The 24,573-nt window shown below is 43.3% G+C and overlaps 1 protein-coding gene across 1 annotated transcript in view; it reads left to right on the top strand.

Moving 5' to 3' along the window:
- Positions 1–24,573, top strand: part of SLC6A4 (solute carrier family 6 member 4) — a 57,486-nt gene that overhangs the window by 613 nt on the left and 32,300 nt on the right. The window lies entirely within an intron of this gene.

The following is a 24,573-nucleotide window of genomic DNA, read 5'->3' as shown; positions in this document are numbered from 1 at the left end:
GACCATTCACATATGGCACAAATGCCTGAATGCTGAGAGAAGTAAATGAATGAAGAACACATGGTTACATGAGCTGGGTCCTTCCTTACACTCGCTAAGCCTGCATCCATCCCCTGATCAGTAGGGAGGCAGCTTGCTCCGAAGCTCCACGGGCATTTGGAGTTTCTGTCAAATTCGAATCCTTGTTCAACACAGCTGAAATTAATGAACTTAATATGGATTTTTTTTTCTTGCTTTGAAGCCAGAGAATCAGCATGGTCTGAGTAGAGAGTACTGAACCCGGAGTTAGGAAAAACTGGGTTCCAGTCCTGCCCTGAGTCAGGACTTACTGGCTGCAGGATCTTAGACAAGCTACTTCACTTTTCTGGGCCTCAGTTTCCTTATCTGTAAAATAAGGTTAAAAATGCGCGTAATCGTAACTCTCAGGATTGTTGGGAAGCTCAGAGGAGGCACATAAAGCTCTTTGCCAACTCGAAAATAGTATGTATGCTATTGCTGTTATTACTATGTCAGTCTCTTTAGGGGTTTACAAAACTCACTGAAGCCAGAGAGCTCCAAGCAGCTAGTTCCCTTCCCCACCAAGGCTACTGCATATTAAATGAACATCTGCTGCTCTGGAAGGGACCTTAGAGACTTTGGGGATCCCAGTCCCTTTATTTTTACAGATGAAGCCCAGGAAAGCTGAATGACTTGCTCAAAGATGTAGAGGTGCTAAGTGTCAGAGGCAGAATTTGAACCCAGATCTTCCCCCTTCCAAATCCAACACTCTATCTATGGTGTTTAGGCTATCTATTTTTTCCTGGGTAAATGTGTATATGATCTGTTTCGACTAGATGAACCAGGTCAGTGGATTATTTATGAGTTTGCTTAGCTCCCTTTATGGTGAGAGAAGGGCAGCTGGTCCAAATATTGAATGTCTTTTGCTTTCCATCCCATCAGGAAATGGTCTAAGAAATCTACCACTGGGGATTGGTATGGAATGTGAAAGGACAGAGGAGCTGAGCAAGGGAAAGAAATCCGTGCCTAGCTTGTCTCGAGAGGGATGGGGTTGGAGAAACGTGCAGCTTGTTCCCTGGGTCCTGTTATCAGCTTTTGGACAGAGCCCTTTCAGACCGAAAGGTCTGTGGTCATCTTCTATGGGCTTCTGCTGTGAGGACTGACCTGCCTGCTCATGACTGTGGGCACAGGAAGCCCGGACCTAGTGACATGAGAGGTATTTCGTGTTTTTCTCAGGGAACCAGGATGAACGATGGTTTTGACATGGCTCCGTCAATGAATAAAAGTCCCTTCCTCCTACTAACTGAGTCTAGGCAGTCCAATTAGAAAACCTCAGGGATGTTGCCTGCCAACAGAGTAGTCCAAATCTATTTTTCATTACTAGTTGCCCCTGCAAGACTCTGAATATGCTGTGGGGAGCAGAGAAGGAATGACACTGTAAGTAGTTGCTGTTGGGCATCAGTGAGATCAAGGATGAATAGTCTGGCTGGCCCTCTGGGCAAGGGAGGGAGAATGGATTTTTCAAAAATCTTCAGGAAAGAGCCATTCATGGTTAGATGCCTGTTGAAGTCCTTTCAGTAAATATTGGAAGCACCCGCTCTTATCCAAGAGCATCTCTGTGCCAAGTACAAAAGTCACAAAACAATTCTTGCCTTCAGGGAGTTTACTTTCTCTTATATGGACACAGATAAATAAATGCAAAATATTTACAGAATGATGCAAAATGACTTCAAAAGGGGGAGTAGTAGCTGTCCAGATCAGGGAAGGGTTCCTGAAGGAGAAGTCTTAAAGGAAGTGAGAGGCTTCTGAGATGTGGTGCTAGGTAATGGATAGAGCTTTTGGTTTGGAGTCAAATGTTCTAGGTTCAAATTCTGCTTCAGACACTTACTTGCTGCCTGATCCCAGGGGTCCCCTTACTTCTCTGGGACCTAGATGTAAAATGGAGATCTTTGATTCTCTAAATGCCTTCTAACCACATCTAAGTGTATGGATTGATGAAGATGGTGAGGTAGAGTGAGGAGGGAGTGGACTCCAGACATGGCACTAGAGACTACTTATGCAAAGTCATGGAGGTGGGAGATGGGATGTCACACGCTTAGATGTTTCATTGTACTTTCTTTGGTGGGGGGTGGGGGTACACTGCTGGAGACTCTTCCTTACAGCAACCTGGCTAAAATATCTAAAGTGTACCAGCAAGTCAGTCCAGGAGGTACCTGGGTAATGTAATACACTAAGTGAGCCTGGTCATTGGGCAGAGATAATGATGTAAGGGGCTTCTTGGAAAGCAGCCTGGGAGGTTTGGCTCTTGGTGTGTTGACAAGACAGAGACAACAGGGAGAAGCCACAAGTCTTTGCTTTTATGTAAAGATGTGCCCCGGGAGAGCCTGAAGCCAGTGTACTCTGAGAAAACTGGGGTAGGGAGTGGGCTCTCATTCTTCTTGTCTATCTGTCCTCTTCCACCCTCTATTTGTACTTGGCAATCCCGGCTCAAAGGATGGGCACAAAGAAACCTCCCAAGGGGCCCTGGGTACCCATGGCAGGAATGATATCACATCCGCATAGGGGTGCTCTGAAGTAGTCTGTGACCACGCCTGGGGTTCAGTCATAGTTCCTTTTTCAAATGTTGCTCTGTGCCCCTCATGTGTAAGTCAATCCTTGTACTATTTATTTCTTCAGCCAAAGTCACCAGCTCTGCTATTTAAAGTAAGATTTGCAAAGTGCTTTCCTCTCATTAATACGGTGACATTGATAGCGCAGAATCTGTTTTTTTTTTCAGAAGAGAAAATTGAGACCCAGAGAGGTTAGGGATATACCTATGGTGATTCAGTCAGTAAGTACATTGGTTGAGGTTTAAACCCAGGTCTCCTGACTCTACCCCAATGCTTCTTCCATTGTACCTTGGTGTTTCTAGAGTATTTGTGTGTGACTTACTTGTGTAGCTTGGCTAGGCTGCGATCCCTCTCTGGGCCTCAATTTCCTATAGCTCTAAATTTGCAGGGGGGTGGGGTTGGATTTGATGAGCTCTAAATTCCCTTCCCCCATCTAAATCCTCCAATCTCCTCTCTGACGCTCTTTTCTCAATCCACACAATGTCTTATGTGGCAGAAATGGGCTGGGCACAATCAACACTTCAGAGTGTTTTTTTTTTCCTTAAGGATCTTTCTAATTCACTAACCCAGTAACCAGCCAAGGTGAATTGGCAGATCCCAGGGTGTGTGTGGAATGGGATCAGGTGCTGAGCACAACGCCTGAGGACTGGATGCTGCCTTCCTTCAGAATATCCATGATGTGTGGGAAGCAGGCAGTATAGCCTTCTCCTTGTGGGTGTATGGGTACTTGGCACAACTTTGTGAATAAATAAAAAGAGCTGACCAACCCATCCATTTCCATTCAATTTCTACTCAAAATGTCAATACTTTAGTAATTTATAGATTTAACCCAATGTCAGCCAAAGCCTCTATGGGATCCTCAACAGAATTCCAAAGTTATAACCGAATTCATATGGGAAAAGTGAAGGGTAAAACTATCAGGAGGAACTATGAAAAAATAAAACTGGTAAAGAGGCCCTTGGCTCTCAAAATGTTCTATAAAGAGTTATGAAAAAATCATTAGGAGGCAGCTAGGTGGCTCAGTGGATAAAGCACTGGCCCTGGATTCAGGAGGATTTGAATTCAAATCTGGCCTCAGACACTTGATACTTACTAGGTGTGTGACCCTGGGCAAGTCACTTAACCCTCATTGTCTCACCAAAAAAAAAAAAAAAAGAATCATTAGTATTAGATCAAGATTTTTTTTTAAACAAAAGGAAAACTAGATCAAAAGAACTGAATGGAAAGTCCAGAAACAGAACCTAATACACATGAGACTAGTGTTTGAGAAACCAAAGCCTAAAATATAACAAGGAAGGGAACACTTATTTAATAAAGACTGTTGGAAAAAATTGAATATGGTTAAAAAAATGGGTTAAGATATCTTCCTTACATCATTTACCACAATCAACTCTGAATTAATCATCTCAATATTTTTAAATAAAAAAATTAGAAGAAAAAGGAATAGTATGTTAATCTCAACTGCAACAAGGGGGGACAAATTTATTGAGCAAATAGGAAAAATATCGGAGACCAAACTGAGGGAGACAAAGTTGAAGATAAAAGGATCTCGCATGACAAAGCAATATTTTTAAAGTGAAAAGGAATGGATTAGGAAAAATATTTGTGATAAATCGATCTGATAAAAAATCTGACATATAGTATTTAAAAAGAACTAATATTCACTCATAACAGTAAAATATATTTATAGGAACATCCTCATATTGATACATTTCTTCAAATGGACATACCATCGAAGGACAAACCAAGGCATTTTTATTTTTAAATTATTATTTTTTAGTGAGGCAATTGGGGTTAAGTGACTTGCCCAGGGTCACACAGCTAGTAAGTGTTAAGTGTCTGAGGCCGGATTTGAACTCAGGTCCTCCTGAATCCAGGGCTGGTGCTCTATCCACTGCACCACCTAGCTGCCCCCCAAGGCAGTTTTTGAAGAAGAAATACAAATTGTTAATAATCACATAATGTCATATTTGAACTAACAATTGGGAAAATCAAAATCAAAACCCAGAGAAGCCTTCACTACCACCCAATCAGCAAAAATAGCTTGCTATCTGACTACATATGACAAGGCAGCTGGTTGTGACCTCTTTGATCCAATCATTCCACTCCTGGGTCTTTATCCTACAGATATCATTTATTATCAAAAGGAAAAAAAGGAGGGGGACCCATTTCTATGAAAATAGCTGCTTTATTTGTAAAAGAGAAAAACTGGAAATGCTGTGAAGATTGTGGTATGTGAATGTAATGGGACATTGTTGCACCATAAATGAAAAATGTGAAGAATTCAAAGATATATGGAAAGACTTTCATGACGTGATGCAAAGCTAGGTCAGAGAATGAGAACAGGGGCAGCTAGGTGGCGCAGTGGATAAAGCACCAGCCCTGGACTCAGGAGTTCCTGAGTTCAAATCCGGCCTCAGACACTTGACACTTACTAGCTGTGTGACCTTGGGCAAGTCACTTAACCCCAATTGCCCTGCAAAAAACAAAAAAAACCAAAAAACAAAACAGAGAATGAGAACAACAAATACATTTAAAAATACCAAGAGTAACGACATTTTGTAAGTACACAGATGTAAAAGAGATGCAGAACAAATAAATTACTTGCTATTATTTTGTTCAATTTTATATTTTTTCTAAGGGAAATGTAATTTGGGTTTTAAAAAAATCTGTTTAGAGATCTTTTCCATATTTTGATTATTAGTGAATTTATATGTGCTTGAGAGTGTTACTAAGGTTATAAGAAAAGTGAAATGAAAAGATAACCTTGCCTTATCTGTAGAAGGTACCCCCAAAAGACAATTATGCAAAACATTCATTTTTAATTTTTCCAATGTTTTAATTTTAAATGTATCATCATCATCATTAATTATTTTTTAACTATTCACTTGCCACTAATTGCCTTTTTTGGGGGGGCAGGGCAATGCAATGAGGATTAAGTGACTTGCCCAGTGTGACACAGCTAGTAAGTGTCAAGTGTCTAAGGTCGGATTTGAACTCAGGTCCTCCTGAATCCTGGGCTATCCACTGTGCCACCTAGCTGCCCCAACACTAATTGCTTCTTGCCATGGGCAGGTCTTTTGCAAATCTTGTCCTAGGAAATGGTGGAGACTAGAGGAGGCATGCACAATGCCCAAAGCCTCCCAAGAGGTCATGAGGGGCATGGAAGGAGCCTGGAGGCTGGAGTCAGAGGACATGGGTTCAAATTGTGCCTCTGCCTCTTTCACTTCCCATGTGACCTTGGCAAGCAGTCCACTTCTCTGGCCTTCTGTTCTCCCAATCATGAAATAAGAGGGTTGGACCACATGACCTCGAAAGGTTCCTTAGACTTGGCATCTATGATCATTTGATTTGCCAGGTTTTTTTTTTCCTTAGGACTTTGGTCCAAACTTGAGCTTTTGCTTCATGGTGCATGAAGATAAAAGCAATGTCATGAGGTGGGGAGGCTCAGCATAGGACAGGAAAAACTCTTACAGTCAAAGAATCAGGGGCACTGCATATATCAAGTGCTCTGCCACGAGCTAGGAATGTGACTTCAGGACCGTCACCTCTCCTCTTTGGACCTCAGTTTCCTTTTTTGTAAAATGGCAATGGGGAGAGGTTGCATTAGATGAGATCATAGGTACAGGAAGACCTGAGTTCAAATCCAGCCTTGGATAATTATTAACCATGTGACCCTGGGCAAGTCACACAACTGCTGTCTGCCTCAGTTTTCTCATTTGCAAAATGGGAATAATCATAGCTTCTATATGCCAGGACACTATGGGAGAGTTCCTAGAGCACAAAAGGGGATGGAAATGTGAATATCATGGAGATGTGGGGCAGAAGCCATTCCAGGCCTGGGGGTCTGAGGTTTCCAGGTCACTGACAGGTGACCAGTGGACCAGAAAAGGCTTCTCACAGAGTTGTCACACCCTCAAAAGCAGTCTGAGGGCAGTTAGGTGGTGCAGTGGATAGAGCACAGGCCCTGGAGTCAGGAGGACCAGAGTTCAAATCCGGCCTCAGACATTTGACACTTACTAGCTGTGACCCTGGGCAAGTCACTTTAACTCCAATTGCCTCACCCCCCGCCCCCCCCCCCAAAGCAGTCTGAGTCTAGGGAGAGAAGAAGAGGCAGAAAAAGGAAAAGTATTGAAGAGGAGAGGGGAGAAAAGAAGAGAAAAAGAGAAAAAGGAAGGAGGAGAGAGAGGAAGAAAGGTAAGAGGAGGAAATAATGGAGGAAGAGAGAACTAGAGAGATGAGAGGAAAGGGGAGGAGAGAAAGGAAAGAAGAAAAGAAATGAAGAGAGTGGAAAAAGAGGGAAGAGAGGAAAAGAAGAGAGAGAAATGACAAGAGAGAAGAGGGAGAATAGATAGATGGGAAAGATAGGAGAAAGAAAACAAGAGGAAATAAAGAAAGAAGGGGAAAGGGAAGGAGAGAGAAAAATCAAGAAGAGAATGATAGGAAAAGGCAAAAGAGAAAGAGGGGAGAAGAGGGAGGATGAGAGACAGATACTCAGAGGCCAAGCTGCAAGGTCTACAGGTTCAGAGTTCTGATGGAGGAAAGGAGTTTGGCTGCTGAAAGTTGGGAGGGTTCATAGGGGAGGACTGTTTAGTGTTTGTGTTTTAGAATGTCAAGGTCTGCAAAGAAGAAAAAATATGAGAGCTGGGAGGGCCTTGGGAGTTGTCTCATATAATTGTGTTGGAAAGTTTGGGGCTCCTGGTTTCTTTCCAAATAAGAACATTTTGTTTTTTTACTACTGGTGAGGATAAATGGTTTACATCATCTTCTGACAGCTAGCAATCAAATTCTTAAAAAAAAAAACCCTCAGCAAAACAAAATAACCAAACAAACCCAAAATGTTCATCTCTGTCCTGAGCATCAATTTCTTTTGGTGTTTGACATTGTCTTTGTGGGGACACAAAATGGAAGGGTTCCTCTAGACTGTAGCTCCCTTTTTTGTGAATTTCCTGGACCCTTGTAGCCCATGAATCTCCTCTTGGAATCTTGTTTTTAAATGCATAAAATAAGAGACTCACCATTACAAAAGAGATCAATTGTATTGGAATGAAATTATTAGAGTATCAGTCGAAATAAGTTCAAGAACACACACACACATCCAGAAAATGGAAACAGATTAGTCATCTCTCCTTGTTTCAGGGTAGAAGTTGGGAGGAAATGTCTTCCTCCTCCTCCTCCTCCTCCTCCTCCTCCTCCTCCTCCCCTTCCCCCTCCCCTTCCTCCCCCCCTTGTTCTCCCCCTCTTCCTCCTCCTCTTCCTCCCCCTCCCCCTCCTCCTCTTCCCCCTCCCCTTCCTCCCCCCTTGTTCTCCCCCTCCTCCTCTTCCTGCCCTCTCCCCTTCCTCCTCCTCCTATTCCCCCTTTTCTCTCTTCTCTCGCTTATCTTCTCTCACTTCCTTCTACCTCCATCTTAAGCCAAGAATGACCCTATATTTGTGGCTGACAAAAGTGAGAGGGTTGCCTTGGATTCACCTACATCCAGGAGGAGAAAAACCAGAAAGGCTTGAAGTGAAAACAAACATAAGCAAGGACCAGCTGGTGAACCTCCAAAGCCCTCGAACATTCCCCCGAGTCCCCTTCAGAATTCCCACAAAGGTTTCTGTCTACATCTCCTCCTCTAATTAGATCGGCATTTCCTCAAGCACCAGCATTCAGGACAAACAATTCTTTATTCAGTCCTATTATTTCCTCCATGTTGTCTAATTGCTAGTATTATAACAATCTTTTTCTCCTCTTTTGCTGCAGATCCACAGTATTTCATCGACGTAATAGGTTCAAGAGGCTTTTGTGGGCTGGCCTGGGAACCCAACCATGTATAACATAGTTTCTATGGGAAAGTGCATTCTGGGCTCTCAAAAACCTACTTAACAACTGGCCTTTTGAAACACATTTGCAAGTTAGGAAGTGGCTGTATTTCACAGAATTAAAAAAGAATCGTGGAATCATAGATCTAGAGCTGGAAGGGACCTCAGAGGACGATGGCCCAACCCCTTCATTTTACAGATGAGGAAACTGAGGCACAGAGAGGGCATGTGATTTGTTCCAAGTCACACAGCAACATCAAAGGGGACATTTGAACCCATCTATTCTGACTCTAGAGACAGACCTTTTTCCACCTTGCTTTGACCCTGCAGGCATCAGGAAAGGCAAGTCCAGTGCAAAAATTCAACAACTCTTTTAGAATTTGCTTGGAGACCTAGAGGGAAGGGACCCCATTATACCCTGGGGCTGCCCATTCCACTTCTTGATGGTACTCACTATTGGAAAGTTTTCCTAGTTACTTTTTTAAGCCTAAATCTGTCTCTCTGCCCACCCGTTGCTTCCAGTTTGGGGGCAAATCCCTCTTCCACATGGCCGCCTTTTAAATACTCAAAAGTTTGTTTCCAGGCAAGCCTGAAAAGTCATATTGGAGAACCATGTCAATTTTCTTCAGTTCATAATTGTTATTGAAATAATAATCCTGACAGATCCCTGAGGTTCTGCTATGACCCACTTGATGTATGAGCATGCATGTGTGCATTCGAGACAGAGAAAGAGACAGAGAGAGAAAGAGGGAGGGGGGAAGGAGGGAGGGGGAGAGAGAGACAGAGGGACAGAGGGAGGGAAGGAGAGGGACAAAGGGAAGGAAGGAGGGAGGGGGAGAGACAGACAGAGAGACAGGGAGGGAAAGAAGGAGGGAGGGGGAGAGAGAGACAGAGAGACAGAGGGAGGGAGGGAAGGAGGGAAGGGGAGAGACAGAGAGACAGAGGGACAGAGGGAGGGAGGAAAGGAGGGAGGGGGAGAGAGAGAAAGAGAGACAGAGACAGAGAGAGAAACAGAGATAGAAATAGAGACAGAGACAAAGAGAGAGGAGATGGTGATGGGGCTGGGGCAATAGATGCCAAGTTTATCTCTTGTCATCTACTGAACAAACAGTACCCTCCCAGGCACTCAAACCTGCCCCACTCACAACTTTACAGGGTATGCATTGGTTCCCCGAAGGCATAATGGTCAGAAATTGTAGGCATGGATTGAGCAATTGATCATGTGTATACATGACCCAATACAGATCAAATTTTCAATTAGTATTTTCCCAAGTGCCTATTATCTGCATGACTCCTTGGGAGTTAGAAATAGATGTTAGATGCAAGTGCCTCCTTCCCCCCAGGAATGTATGAGAAGGACGATCTTTGGACTGGGGGAATAATAACAAAAATAGTTATCGGAGAATTCACACCCAAGATAAGGCAGAGGGCAACTGCATGCCAGGGTGAAGGTGCTGATCTCTGAAATCTCTAGAGTAGTGACACAGGACCAGATAGAGTCAAATGTCTGGATTTTCAAGAGTGAGGAAAGGGTGGATTCTCCAACCTTTGGGTTGGTGAGCTTGGCTTCAATTTCTGGGAAAGTTCTAGGATATAGGTAGTGAGTATTTAGAAAGGGAAGCAGATGAGGGGAATGAATAAACATAGGGTCATGGATTCACTGATTTAGAGATGGAAGGCATCTTCAATGTCATTTGATTCTTGTTTTCCAGTTGGGAAAACTGAGCCTATTGATGTCAAGTGATTTGAAGAAGGGGAAGGAAATAAGGTGGGTGTTTGTTTTGTTTTGCTTTGTTTTGTTTTACAAAACATTATCTCATTTGGTCCTCACAATAATGCTGTATGATAGGTGCCATTATTCTCCCCATCTTACAGTTGAGGAAACTGAGGCAGATAGCTTAAGTGACTTGTCCACAATCACATAGATGGTAAGTGGCAGAACCAACATTTGAACTCAGCTTCTCCCGTTAAAACTCCTGTAGTCTCAGTATGACTGGATTCCAGCCATGCATTTCACCAAGTCTAGTCCTTGTGGACAAAATAAAGAGATACAGGCTAGATAATGGCATAGTTGGGTGGACTCAGAGGCACCTATAGCCTAATGAACCAAAAAAAACATCCCCTTTGACACTGGACTTGGAGTCAGAAGACCCATGAGGCAGCACTGGTGAGATCCTAAGACCTGGGTTCAAATCCTGCTTCTGACATTTAGCAACTCTGTGACCTTGGGTGAATCAATTCTATTCTCTGAATCATTTTCCTCATTTGTGAATTGAGGTGCTCAAATGAGGTGGCCTCTGATGTCTCTTCTAGCCTGAGAACTATCATCTAGGATTTGACTCCTGTATTCACCACTAGCAGGATGCCTTCAGACAAGTCACTTAGCCTTGATATTTTTTCTTTCTTGTTTCATCATCAATAAAATGTCGACAGTATAATAAGACAGTCACAGAAGTTAATGCAAACTTAGGCTGAGCAATAGAAGAAGGGGTGAGGTGAGAATCTTGCTCTCCTTTGCCTTGGTCAGTACTCATCTAGAAAATTGTGTTCAGCCCTGGGGCCTGCTTTTTTAGGAGACACTGAGAAGTTAGAAAATGTCTAGAGAGAGTGACTGAGCTCTCCAAATGGGAGGACAGTCGCCTTGTGTGGGGAGGAACAGGCAGTGAGTTCTCCATTTCTGGAAGTCACCAAGGAGGGGCCTCATGACCACATATTGGGGTTGTTGTAGGGCAGGAGTTCTTAACCTGGAATCTATGGACTATGTAGCTGACTGTGGATAAATTTCAGGAGATTCATGAACTTGGATGGAGAAAAACCATTTTTTTTCATCTGCAATTTCACTAGCTGACTCTAACATTAACTCTAATGGAAATTTAGTATTTCCTTCAATTATTTAAGAACATTATTCTGAGAAAGGCTCCCTAGGCTTGACCAGACAGACAAAGAAGTCTAGGACACACCAAAAAGGAAGCCTTGTTGTAGAGGGAATCTTTCCAGTTAAAGCCTATGACGCACAGGGTCATTCTCAACTCTGATTCTATCATTCAGGCAGACAAGGTAAGGCAGTGGGTGAGAAGCAACAAATATGCCAGAGTCCTGGGGGCCCAGGCCTCCAGGGAAGACTTCATGGAGAAGGTAGACCTTGAGTTTGAGTTAGAAGGATAAACCAGGGAGGCAGCTAGGTGGCACAGTGGATAAAGCACCGGACCTGGAGTCAGGAGGACCCGAGTTCAAATCCGGCATCAGAAACTTGACACTTACTAGCTGTGTGACCCTGGGCAAGTCATTTAACCCTCATTGCCCCACCAAAAAAAAGAATAAACCAGGGAAGAGGCAGGTGGAAGGAACTGGGTAGGCCAGCATGCAGAGATGATACTATCCTAGGCATGGTCAGGGGACAGTTAACAGACCAGTCTGGCTGACTTAGAAAGGCACAGGATTCACAGGAAGAATACTGAATGGAGGCCTACATCCTAAACCTAGCTAAGGCTGGCAAGTCCCTTGGTCATATAGACTTCAATTTTCTCTGCAAAATGAGGAGGGAAGTACCTCACAGGATCAATAGGACAAAAAATGGGGAAGTGTTTTGAAAACAAAAGCAAAACCCAAAGGTAAGTTGGAGCCCTAGTGGATGCTTCATGATTGTGTTCCTTCCTAGAAAGAATAGACAGAAGCCTTTGTGACTGTAAATATTTAAGTGACCCCCAGATTCAAGTAAGCTGCCCTGTATCTAAAGCCCAGGCTTCCTTCCTTCCTTCCTTCTGAACTGGGTGGCTTCTCTTCTGATACAGTTTTACCCACGTGCCCAATCTAGTCCAATCCAGGCTAGCAAGCATGTAAGTGTCTATAATGTCTAAGGTGCTATGCTGAACTAATTAGAGTATAAAGACAAAATTCAAGGACAGCTTCGAGGTTGCAGACTTGGGGGACTCTAAACAGATGTTGGTGCCCTCAACCAAAGTGAGAAGTTTGGAGGAGAAGAGAGAGAAGTTTTGGAGGTGAGTCTGTGATGGTGATAGGAACATCCCTAACATGGGAAATGTCTGCCCAGCAGTTGATGCAGGAATGGAGAGAGACTAGGGATAGATATATTGGGTGTCCCCAAAGTCTTAGTGAAGTTTTAAACTAAAGCTTAAAATAAAATTAAGACTTTAGTGATGCTTCATATGTAGATCTGAGAATTATCTACATAGAGATCCAAACACTATAATTTACCCCAATCACCATCATACTGTAGGCATTTAAGACATATTAAAATTATGACTTAAAAGTTGAGGATAGGACCCAGGGAGAGTCTGGGCTTTTTGTTTGAACAGAAGCCTCTGAGAACATAGGATCATAGATTTAAAGTTAAGGGCACTTAAAGATCATTTCTCACTCATTTTCTAAGTAAGAAAACTGGAAGCTCAAAGTTAAAATGCCTTGCCCAAAGTCACACATGTAGCAATGATTTTTTCTTATTACTGTCTTTTATGTTTATACTATAATCATATCCCTTTAACCCACTCCTACCATTAAATCCTCCTTTATAACAACAAAAAATTACAAAAACAAATAAATGACTGCATCCGACTGTGCATACCACATTCCATACTCATAGTCCTCCACCTCTTTACTGAAAAGAAGAGAGGACATGGGGAAAATCTGAACCATCTGAGTGAGGGCGTTTGATTACAAATCATCATGGGTCTCTATGCCCCAAGGCCCAGGATAGCCTGTGGGTCTACCCCTTTGGCCTTTGGAATGTTTTGTTGGCATAAGTCAATTTCTCAATAAATGACTAAGTTCCTGGATTTTATACCTAAGGTGCAGAAATGAGTCCAAGTCCCCAAGGGTGACTCAGTACTTTTTCTTGTCCAGATGTTCCGTGCCTAGGGCCATTTTCCTCTCTTACATCAACCTGACCTTCACTAAAGTCTTCCTCCACTGCCTCATGGTGGTGTGAAGGTCATGCTGGGGTCCCAAAGGCCATGTCAATAAAGCATAAGTCCAAAAAAACCAAAGGTTTCGAGTATTGTCCAGTCTGTATGTCTGCGGTCCCATAACCAGCCTAGGAAAGTAGGGGAGTCTCATCCCCAGATGGCTGGCCACCAGGGGAAGGATATCTTTAGTCACAGGCACTCATAAAAAATGTATGTCTGGGGGCAGCTAGGTGGCACAGTGGATAGAGCACTGGCCCCGGAGTCAGGAGCACCTGAGTTCAAATCCGACCTCAGATACTTAACACTTACTAGCTATGTGACCCTGGGCAAGTCACTTAACCCCAACTGCCTCACCAAAAAAAAAAATGTATGTCTGCTAGGGTGTAGAAAGATTATGATGTGAATCCACGAACAGTGGTATTTGAACTAATTTTGAGAGAAACTAAGAATTCTAAGAAGTGAAGGTAAGGAAGGAAGGCATTCTGGAACTATGCAAAGGTAGAGAAACCGTAAATGGGATGTTATTTGCAAGACATAGCAACCCACTCACCTGTGTGAAATCACAGATCCTTAAAGTATTAGTCAACCTCTCTGAAGGACCCAGGTCTCTCACAAAGAATCAACATGGGGCAAAGAGCTGGCTGGAATTCTGGAGTTTCAGTTTTGCTTTTCTTGAACCCCATGCAGCACCCAAAGCTTAGCAGTTTCTCAGACTATCTGTCATCACGTCTTCTTACACATAAGAAGACCATAGGATATTGTCCTGGGACTGTCCAGGGGATAGCCAAGCCTACGTGGGCAGCCTGCCACATGCACAGTGATTTCTGGGGTGGGGTGGGGGTGGTCAGGATGTGCTTCCATGAGAAGGTGACAAGTGAAATGTGGATGTGTTCCTGATGGGCGGTGGAGTGACATTTAAGAAAAACAGTTCATGGGGGCTGCTAGGTGGTGCAGTGGCTAAAACACCAGCCCTGGATTCAGGAGGACCTGAGTTCAAATCCGACCTCAGACACTTGACATTTACTAGCTGTGTGACCCTGGACAAGTCACTTAGCCCCCATTGCCCCACCCAAAAAAAAAAAGGAAAAAATAAAATAAAATAAAATACGATTTTTTAAATAATAAAAAAAGAGCGGTGCAGTTGGGCTGAAACATGGCCTGCATGAGGACAGGTAATGGGCAATAAATAAGGCAAGGCAGGCTGGAGTGAGAGTATGAAGGGATTTAGAAGCCAAATAACAAAGCTTGTATTTTCTCCTGGAGGCAGAAGGGAGACAATAGGGTGTTTTGAGCCAAGGCAGGATGTAGTCAAGCCCGAACTTTAGGAAAATCACTTTGGCCGTCGTCATGTGGAGGATGGATTAGAGAGAGGAGGAGAAGCAGAGAACCAGTTAGAAGCCTATTCTAATAGTGCAGACTAAGGTGAGGGGGGCATGAACTAGGATGGTGACTATGGGAGAAGAGACAGCTGCAAGAGGTGGTGTGGGATCATTGAGGTTGTCAACTGATCAGACAGGAGGGGGAAGGGAGAGTGAGAAGATGAGGACGACAATGACGACAATGACTCTAAGACTGTGAACCTGGAAGATTAGAAGCTTCAGGACAGAAACAGGGAATTTTGGAAGGGGAGGGGAGGGTTTGGTTTGGAAAGGTAATGGGTATAATTATGGTTCTGCTGAGACTGAATTGCCTATGGGAATCCAGTTGGGGAGGTTGCCAAACCAATATACTCCTTATTTCTAAGCAACGGGCCCCTGTCAGTTACAGCCCAGAAATACGGCAGGACCTAAGCTCTTCCTTCAGCCGATCTAGATAAAACCTTCTCACCCATCTCACCTCACTTCGAGGTCCTGCCTAGTAAGAAAAAAGATTCTTAGGGAATGAGTGCCTAGAATTATGGCTCTCTTGGCTCTGGTTCTGTAAGAGCAATGAAATGAAGGATAATGCAAAGCCTGAGGGGGAAATTAGAGCTAGAAATATGGGGTGTCCAGACATGCTTTGACAAGTGGGCAGAAATGCTCTCGGTTTATAATATGCAATAGGAGTTAACAACAACAACAACAACAAAACCCAAAACACCCTCCCTGGAGTTGGTGCTTGTTTTTGTCTTGAATACAAAGCACTTTTTAAATCCTCTTCAGGTGCTCTGCTAAACCAAGGGCAAGTAAAACAACAGCCCACCTCGAGCACTTGATGCTGAAATAGGCTTCTTCTCCTACCTGAGCTCAGGCATGAGTGCTTGGCTGCCTTAATGCTGGCACCATTGTTGGTCTGGAGGGAGGCCGGTTCTAGCACGACGGGACCTGAGTACTAGACCTGATTGTCACTAACTCTGTGCACCTTTGGGCAAATCTGCTTCATCTCTCTGGGCCTCATGGGTAAAATGGAGGTGATGGTTTTTGTATTCCTTATGTCATAGGGCTATTTTGATCATAGCAAAAAGGAGAGGGGCTGATGTGTCTGAAGAAGGGCTCTGTAACATTGTGGGTGGTGGGTACCTGTGAATATTGTGACTTGGGATCATGGTCATAGAGTGCCAGTTACCAGTCTGTCACTGTCAGGGTCAAGGACACAAAAAAGGGGGCTAAGAAACCCTGAAGAAGATTCACCTTCATAGTATCTTAGCTCTGAGGCAATACTGACATGTGAGCATAAAGTATGAGACCCAAATAGAAGATCTCAAGGTCTCTCTAGAATGTGCTGGTGAAATTAGGTAAAGAATTATAATCATGGACATTTTCAAGGGGCAGGGCCTGCTGATGACTAATGACAGTTCTGCATTGATCCAGCCATTGCTCACCTACAGGAAGGGTGGGTGTGAGGGAAAACAATCCTCTTCTCAGGAATTCTCAGGAATTCAGCAGTGATGTGACAAAAGGCTCTTTTATTTCCTTCTCATGAGGAGGTACCCTAGTGTGCAGCTAGTGGGTGCAAAGAAAGGGGAATTACAGGCCCTGTTTTATACCCTAGTCCTTAATGTGAATGGACCCTCCCCTTTTTCATCATTGGTCCGATTACTCAAGGGTTATAATCTACATGCAAAATCTAGCTAATCAGAATGCAGTATTCCCATCCCTCTTCCTTATATGGACACAACTCCAGAGCGGACCTTATTGAGACCAGGGCTCCTTGAACCATGTAATTTTGTTAGCCAGAGGGGGAGGAGGGGATCTGAGACCTTTGTTCTAAAAACAGGTCAGGAGGAGTATGACTGACTGTTATATCCTCATTGAGAGGAGACAACTACCCATTTTCTCACAGTGGGAATTCAGATTCATGTTGGCAACTTTCTTTTTTGTAGGAGCCTTGCACATCAGATATGCCGAATACAGGTTTATTCCATTGAAATTGATTGGCCTATTGGCAGAGATGCACTAATTAGCCCTGTCTGCTTTTGAGTAGCCTTGTAAAGAGAGCTTCCCACTGCTGGCATTTCTGATGGTAGAGAAGAATGTGAACAGAACGAGAAAATACTACTGCTAGCCTGGCACTACTGTAAGAGACAATGCTCCTAAACAAGGGTGTGTTTTGACTTGCCCCCAGTGGTAGCGACCTTAGACCTAGAAGAGACCAGAGATCAGCCAGCCCTTCCCCTATCTGTTTGTACCTGAGAAAACTGAGGAACATCTCATTGTGCATATATAATCCTCTGCCTCTTTTTCAGGAGGTGAGCAGCATTCGTGGGCCTCATTGGTCCTGCAGAATAATGCTGAGCATGTCATTGATGAGAGCTCTGAAGTTCTTTAAAATTATTCATTTTTATGATGTTGTTACAATAGAAATCATTCTTCTGGGTCTGTTCACTCCACTCTGCATCAGTTCACATGCGATTCATCCCAAATTTCTCTGAAATGATTTCATTTCTTTAGCATAGTAGTTCTAAAAGACAGTTGTGCTACAGCCCAGTTCATCAATCATAATTTGCTCAGTCGTTTCCCAAATGCCGGGCACTCTCTTAGTTTTGAGTTCTTTGCAATGACAAAAAGGGATGCCATGAATACTTCTGTATATGTGTGTCCTTTTCCTTTTTCTCTGATCTCTTTGGGGCTTAGGCCTAGTAGTGGCATTGCTGGGCCAAGGATTATGTACAGTTTAGTAACTTTTGGGGAATCTAAACGGTTGGATTGGACCAATTTACCCCTCCATCAACAGTGTATCAATTGAGCCCCCTTTTTTTATTAAGTTCTTAGTGTATGAAGAGGACTGTACTAGGTGCTAAGGACATAGTGACAAAACAAAAACCAACGTCTGCCCTCAAGGGGTTTATATCCGGTTATGGGGATACAAGATGTAAATGATAAGTAGATGGCATTTTGGGACTGGCCTTGTGATTTCATTAGTGTAGGAATTTCCAATGAGGAAAATAACCTCTACCAATTCAAGTTAGCACTTTTTCTGAAATTTAGAGACTTGGAGACTGAGAGGCTAGGTGACTTGTCCAGGATCACACAGCTAGAGGATAAAGGAAAGATTTAAACCCAAATCTTCCTGACTCGGAGGGGGGCTCTCTATTGACTTTCCCATGATGTCTCTCAAAAAAAGATAAGTAACCCATATCTGATTGCTTGGGGGAAGGGGAGGGAGGGAAGGAGGGATAAAAATTGGAACTCAAAACTATAAATAAAATATTTATTACTTTTTAAAAAAGATAAGTATATCCATGGTCATTTGAGGAAGAGAGGGAGGCTCCAGATCCTTGATTTCCCAGGCCATTTGAGGCACGTTGGTTCCTTCCACAGTCCAGGCAGATGAAAATATATCATTCGATAAAAAAAGATCCCAGTGAAGAACATCCCTAGAAACTAGTGAGCTTAGTTCCTCTCATCTCCGGGTCCCCAGCCTTTTCCATCTATTAGCTGTAGTGGAAGAAGTTGGTGGATTCTCTAAAGAGAACCTGGGATATCATAGATGTGTTCCAGAATAGAAGTTGCTCCCCAGGACCCTATGGAGCGGTTCTACGAGGCATGAACCATTTTGGGTTTGGGGCTCATCTGACCACTGCTTTTTGAAAACTGTGACTGTCTATATAGGAGGAGGTCTATGGAGAGCTCATCCTCCCCTGGGAACATCTGTCACCACATCATGAGCTCTTGTTTGTTTAGTGCCACTTATAGCTTTCAAAGGAAGCACCTTCCTCCAAATGCCTTTGTGACATGAGTCCCACAAATGAGAAAACTAATACTGAGAGGGGTGGACCAAGGTACCCACACAAAAAAGAAGTATGAGGACTGGGATTCAAAGAGACATCTTCTGTCTGTCTGCCAGTGCATTCCAGGGCATGTAACCTGTCTGTCTCCTAGGAATCAGGCAGATCTGGGCACCACTGTGTCCAATACCAAGCTCCAAGGGGCCCTCCCATTTGTATAAGACAGCTTAAAGTCAAAGGTTTTCCTTCCATACTCGGGTTTCTTCTACCTGTGTGCTTTTACACATCCTCCTAGAGGTTGACAATAATGACACATACGTCAAGGATCCCCAAGGAGAATGACCTACTAAGTTTTATAGACAAAGGCAATCTGAGGGAGGTAGGAAGAAAAGAAGAGAACAGGAAGCAGGATTGGCCCGAACAAGGTTGTTCTGAGGATCAAATGAGTCAATGTGAAACACTTAGTAGTCATAAAATACCATACAAAGTCTAACATGAAAGAATAATAAAGAAGGTGCAAAGTTCTAGGTAGTTTCGGGGTTCTGAAGGGAAAGCCTTTCCTAGTGTGCCTTCTGAGGTCTTCCCCTCCAGTTCTGCTGGTTCCCTGTGTCCCTTGCCTTGGATAATCCTGGGATGGGTAAGAGTGGAAGAGCTAGGAGAAAGGAGACCACCCAGGATTAGTGCTTTGGGGAACACCTTGTTGGAGACGGCAGATAAACGATCAGCACCCTGAAGACACTGACTTTTTGGGAAACAAACTTTTTATCCTCAGGGCCTCATATAGTGCCTTGAATGGAGCAAGTGTTTAATAAATGTTTGTATAATTGAATCAATTTGTGGCTACTTGAGGCAACTGTTAAAAGAGTCAGTGCGGGGTTTAGAGATGCAGGAACTTTGTAACCACTTAGAACAAAACCAGAAAGCGATAAATGGCTCTCCTTGATAGCATCTGCCCCAGTTCAAGATGAGGGTACCAAATAGTGGAGAAGCAGGGGATGGGGGATAGGGAACATCAGGGAACTAGAGATGATTGTCAATAGACTTTTGAAGATCCAAGAGAATACCTCACATGGTATACCAGAAGAACACCAGTCCATATATACATTTCCCCATCTATCTTCCCTTAGGATCAATGAACGAAATTTTAAAACACCATTATACATCCTAAATATGAGGGTTCATCCGTTAAACAGATATTTATTGAATAACCACTGCTATGTGCAAGGCACTGTGGGTGATATCCTCAAGGAGGTAAAAAGTCTAATAGGAGCGATAAGGCAAATAAACAAATAATTAGTAGATGGGGGCCAGATTGGGGCAGGTAATAAATACTCTAGAGGTAATAGGGAGCAACTGAAAATTCTTGAGCAGAGGAATGATACAGAATAGGATTCAAGAGACCAGGTTCTATATCAGATTACCTGCTGTCTAGGGGAGGGGGGGGGAGGGAGGGGAGGGAGGGAGAAAAATCTGAAATTGTAAAGCTTGTATAGACAAAAGTTGAGAACTATCTTTACATGTAAAAGAAAAAATAAAATACCTTATATGTAAAAAAAAAAAAGAGAGACCAGGTTCAAGTCCCATCTCTACCCTTTATTATCTGGATAGCATTAAGCAAGTCCCTCAATGTTTCTTTTTCTTTTCTTTTCTTTTCTTTTTTTTTTTTTGCGGGGCAATGGGGGTTAAGTGACTTGCCCAGAGTCACACAGCTAGTTAAGTGTCAAGTGTCTGAGGCAGGATTTGAACTCAGGTACTCCTGAATCCAGGGCCCGTGCTTTATCCACTGTGCCACCTAGCTGCCCCCCTCTATGTTTCAAATACTCAGTTTCACCATCTATGAAATGGGAATACTAATACTTGCAGGGGATTGGTGTGAGAATCAAATGAAGCAATGTGAAATACTTTGTAGCCATAAAATACCATACAAAGTCCAGTGTGAAAGTGTAATAACAAAGGTTCAAAGTTGTAGGTAGTTTCAAGGTTCTAAAGGGAAACTCTTTCCCAGGATGTCTTTCCCCTCCCCCCCCTCCCCCCGCCAGTTTTGCTGACTATTTATTTATACTATATTTTTCTCCTGTTACAATCCTTCTGATTGTGCTGGCATGGGAGATGATGGGTTGGGCTAATTTATTGCAGATGAGCCTTGAGCTATCCTTTGAGGGAGAGGTGGGGAAAGTGCTAAGTAAATGGAAGGGGTGTGGTTTTCATAGGAATTGTTACCTAGAGGCCCAGGGGGAGGGGGAGTGAGGACCAGGGGGAGGGGTAGCAAGAAGGCCAGCCTGGCCACCTCAGCTGGGATCGACTTAAATCAGGTTACGAAAATAAAAGCAGGTGATGAGGTGTCTCCCATTGGCCCAGTAGCTCCACTGCAAAACACTATGACCAATGGGATAAGGAGGAAGAAAGAAAAATCTCTTCTTCCCCTTCTTCTTTCTTTCAGCTGAGTTCTTCCTCAAGTACTGGCTCCTTCCTGGACTGACTGAAAAACTAGCAGCCTAGTTTTTTAAGGGCTGGCCAGGTCCTGGCCAACATTTTCGCAACTAATGGCTAAGTTCCACTTTCAATTCAGTTTTTCATACTTTGTAAAAGAACAGGAGGGCTTATATACATCATCTATTAAGAAATATATTAGCAACTTGAAAAAAAATAAAAGCAGGGACCCACAGACCATTAGAGGTTGTGCTGGCGCCGCTCTAGTCTTTTAATGTGGTATTTGATATCTTGGCTGAAATGTTAGTCATTTAATATAGAGACATATCCTTGACATGGGTTATAGACAGGCAAGGGGACCTGGTAGCTCCAACAATAGCAAAATAGAAAACGAGGCCAAATTTGGGCTCAATTATAAAATAAAATGGACAAATCCCCATTTAGTTGTGGCTTATATCATAACCTTGATTTGGCCTGCAAGTAGGCAGTAGAAACATCCCTAGCAACCAAATGTATGAAATGTTGTGCTTTCCCACATCTCCTCTGTTCATAAAGAAATGAAATCAGCATCACCTTGCCTTAGAGGGTGGTCTGATAACTTGGAGAGGTTAAATGACTTGTCCAGAGGTGCCTTAGATGTAGAGGTCATTAAATGAGCTCACAAATGAAAATTGGAATTGGAAGCAACAGAGCAACAGATCAAAACTGAATGTTGTAGAAATTACGGTCAACCTTAGCCCCAAAGAAGAGATAGGAAAAGGCACCTCCCTCTCTTCTTGGCAGAAGGGTGAGGGGTATGGGTGTGGAACCCTGTACACTACAGCTGTCAGGTTCTGGTGGTGGTGGTGGTTAGTTTTATTGAATTCTTTTTCCCTTCACTTTTTTTTATTATTTGTTATAAGGGACAGCTCTCTGAGAGGGAGAAGGATATATTGGGAAATGTGGGTAATATAGAAACAGAAGTTACAAAAATGTATTTTATTGGGGGAAAAAGAAGAAAAAAGGACCAGATTTGAGAGTGGGGGGCAGGGGAAGTCCTGAATTAAAGCCCAAGTTTTCCTTTGGAAACAGTGCAACTGTGAGCAAGGCACATAAACCTTTCTGGCTTCAGTTTCCTCGTCTGTAAAATGAAGATTGTGAACAGAGTTTGTAAAACTTCTCAGTCAGGAGTTCTTTGCCTTTTTCCTGCTGCCATGGAAGTCTAGTGGAACCTATCAACCTGCAGAAGTTTGAAAAATAATCAAAGGAAATGCTAAGTTTCAGTTAGAGGTTAGGGGAAATAAAGACGTAATATTTCCCCCCACCCGAGTTCACCGTGCCCTGAAAATCTATCTATGGACCGCTTGTTAAAGATCCCTGCTCTAAGCACTATATAGATATGCTATAATTAGTGTTAGTTTATGAATTGAAAGGGGCTTTCAAAAATCGTGTTGTCCACCCATTTGTTCTGTCTTCAGACCTCTAACCCGGCTTAGACATGCTGCCTGATTCTTTCCACAGCTGTTGAACACTTTGTACAGAGCCAAACATCAAGTTATGACTCCGTGGTCCCCAAGCCATCATATAATATGAGCCCCTGCCTGCCTCCCTCCCTGCCCCACCCATCCAAAAGAGGCTCCTCTATTTACTGTCTCACTTGGAATTCTAGGTAACCATCCACATTAGAATAAGTTTTCCTTGAAAGATATAATGCAATCTCAACCAAGTGGATTCGTGCCAGCCCAGATACACCTTAGAGAGTTTTTAAAACTTAGCTCCCCAAGAAATCAGATCAGCTGAAAGTCCTTGGCTGCCCACTGGTTTATAACAGGCCACAAGTCTACAGTCCAAGAGGGCTCAGTTTTCTTACTCTCTCTGCTCCTGGTTGACATCTCAAATCTCCCTGCAGACAAAAATCTGTCCTGTCTTTGACTCCACCCTATTTCATAGTAGAGATTGGAATGCCAGCTGCAGGGCTGGCCCAGCCCTTGTGGGAAATGCATGGACTTCATAACTCCATCAATGCCTGGTTTTGGCACCCTCCCAGGGAAAACGGAAGCTACCGCTACTGACTCTCCTGGGTGCTCAGGCTCTCCCTCAGTAGGTGAAGATGGCACCATGCCATGCGCCCCCAACTCTACTATCAGGGGTGTTGGCTCCAGAAGCTCCTTGGGAAGCATCATGGACTTAAGAAGAGGGAGTGGTGGGGCAGCTAGATGGCGCAGTGGATAGAGCACCAGCCCTGGAATCAGAAGTACCTGAGTTCAAATCCGGCTTCAGACACTTAACACTTACTAGCTGTGTGACTCTGGGCAAGTCACTTAACCCTAACTGCCTCACTTAAAAAAAAAAAAAGAAGAAGAAGAGGGAGTGGAGAGCAGCAGTGGGGGTCCAAGGCAGTGATGGGTTTCCAACCAGTGTAACAGGGGTACTATAAATGGGAATGAAGTGCAAGTCAGCCAGAATGGTGCCAAATGGGGCCAGGGATTTGTCTGAAAGTTTTTCAAGAGCAAGACTAAGTAAAGGATAAAGAAGTGTGTATTAACCTTTCTAACCTTCAGTTTCTTTATCTGTAAAATGGGGGGATCTCAGAGGCCATGTAGTACAACTTCTTCATTTAAAAAAAATATGGAGGGGGCAGCTAGGTGACACAGTGGATAAAGCACTGGCCCTGGATTCAGGAGGACCTGAGTTCAAATCCGATCTCAGACACTTGACACTTACCAGCCATGTGACCCTGGGCAAGTTACTTAACCATCATTGCCCCCCCCCCAATAAATAAACAGACAAACAAATAAATAAATAAAATATGGAAACTGAGTTCTAGGGAAATGAATTGACTTGCCCAGAGTCAGAAAGGTAGTAACTCTTAGAGGTGGGATTTGAATCCAGGTCCTCCTGACTCCAGAGCCAGTATTCTTTCTACTTTATGGCTGTTAGCCTGGATACCTGCTATGATTCCTCTGTCTCTAATCTCATACAATGTAGCTCACAAAGGTCTAAACAGAGTATGACTTTTTCAGCTCTACCTTTCGCTATATTTATTATCCATTTTGTTATCCAGTCATGTCTAACTCTTCATGACCCCATTTGGGTTTGTTTTTTTTTGACAGATCCTGGAGTGGTTTGTCATTTCCTTCTCCAGCTAATTTTATAGATAAGGAAACTGAGACAAATAGGGTTAAGTGACTTACCCAGGGACACACAGCTAATAAGTGTCAGAGAACAGATTTGAATGCAGGAAGATGAATCTTCCTGACTCCAGGCCCAGCACTCTATCCACTGCACCATCTAGTTGCCCTAAGTAATTACCCATATTAATTTATTATCCATAAAGCATATAAAAATATGATTTTTTTCTAACCTAATGCTGTTCTGTAACATGTACCAGAGTTGGGGAAACTTATTTTACATTCCATCTCTGATACTTCCTAGCTGGAGTGGCCCTGGGCAAGTCATTTCACTTCAATTCAATAAACATCTCAACTCTTTGAAGCTCAGTTTCTCTACCTGTAAAAAAAAAACAAGGATAATAATACCTGTAATACCTCCATCCTGGGACTACTATGAGGCTGAAATGAGATGGTCTGTAGAGAATTCAGCAAACATTCAAGTGCTCTGTAAACATCAGTTCCTGTTGTTGTCTCAGAGTTCCTGCCTTTTTACTCCCATTTTAAACTGTCTTCTT

Source organism: Dromiciops gliroides, chromosome 4, assembly GCF_019393635.1.
Source record: "Dromiciops gliroides isolate mDroGli1 chromosome 4, mDroGli1.pri, whole genome shotgun sequence".
Taxonomy (NCBI): domain Eukaryota; kingdom Metazoa; phylum Chordata; class Mammalia; order Microbiotheria; family Microbiotheriidae; genus Dromiciops; species Dromiciops gliroides.
The sequence above is the reverse complement of the archived record's forward strand: the minus strand, read 5'-3'. Positions and strand labels throughout refer to the sequence as shown.